Source organism: Fonticula alba (genome assembly GCF_000388065.1).
Source record: "Fonticula alba strain ATCC 38817 unplaced genomic scaffold supercont2.2, whole genome shotgun sequence".
In the NCBI taxonomy this organism is placed as follows: Eukaryota; order Rotosphaerida; family Fonticulaceae; genus Fonticula; species Fonticula alba.
In genome coordinates this window covers 933,466-934,584 of record NW_009242972.1, presented here as the reverse complement: position 1 = coordinate 934,584, position 1,119 = coordinate 933,466, and the positions used below count along the sequence as shown (strand labels likewise).

At 70.9% G+C, this 1,119-nt stretch overlaps 1 protein-coding gene across 1 annotated transcript in view; it reads left to right on the top strand.

Moving 5' to 3' along the window:
• The window catches only part of H696_01234 (hypothetical protein), a 7,523-nt gene that overhangs the window by 3,803 nt on the left and 2,601 nt on the right, over positions 1–1,119 (top strand). The gene's annotated exons all lie outside the window — the stretch shown is intronic.

Below are 1,119 nucleotides of genomic sequence, written 5' to 3'. Positions count from 1 at the left end.
GGAAAACAGGGGGGGGGGGGGCGGGGGGGGCCGGCCTCCGGGTCGGACAGTGGCGGCGAGCCTGGGTGGCGGCGGGAGGGGGCGGGGGCTTTTGGGCGCGTCTCGGGGCCGGGGGGCGAACCCGCACGCAGCGCGGGCGGCGCCCTCCGGGGGTGAGCATGCTTGCTCATAGTTGACCGTGGCCGGGTCATCTCTAACCTCGCGGGTCCAGCTCCCCCCCGGCCGTCCCCCCCCCCCCCCCCCACGCAAGCAGCTCTCCCCTGAGCAGGCAGCGGGGAACCCCGGGAGCGGGGCGAGGGAGGCCGGTTTTTCCCCTCTGGAATGCGTCCCCGCGGGCCGACCCATCTCCGGCGGCTGGCTCGGCGGGCATGCTACGAGTGTCCGCCCATCGGCGCTCCGGGGTAGGAGGGGGTCGTGTGACAAGGGAGGGGGCGCGATCGCAGGGTGTCCCCGGGTTTTCGCTCGCTCCCAGCCCCTCCGGGGCGCCCTGATGTCTGCGCTGTTGCGTGTCCGCGGCTCCTCCGGCGGGCCTGACGACGCCGGCGCCTCGCTCGATCCATCACGGCGGCGATTCGGCCACCCTCGTGCACACCGGCCGCCAGGGGTACCCCCCGGCCCCGGGAGCCTCCGACGGGGGCTTCTCCTCCATGGAGATCGGCGGGGTATGGCGACAGAGGTGATCAATCAAGGGTTCGAGGGGCTATCATCCGACGATCCCCGGGGCCCGAGGACAACACATCATTGGCATGTGTGTGCGAGTGTGTGTGCGAGTGTGTGTGCGAGTGTGTGTGCGAGTGTGTGTGCGAGTGTGCGAGTGTGTGTGTGTGTGTGTGTGTGTGTGTGTGCAAGTGTCCTTGTGTGTGTGCGTGTGCGTGCACGCATGTCTGTGTTCTCATTCGAGTGTGTGCAGGGGCGGTACGACGGTCCATTGGTCCGAGCCTGACTTGCACGAAGACCGCCTCCCTCTCGGATCGGGGGCGAGGGTGCCGAGCAACATTCACAGGGAGCGAGGGGGGGGGGGTCCCGACACGGGCCTGCTGGATGGTGACCTGTCGGGGGGGGGGGGGGGGGGGAACGCGCCACGGCACGCCGGGGTACGGGCGCACTGGCACCACGGTC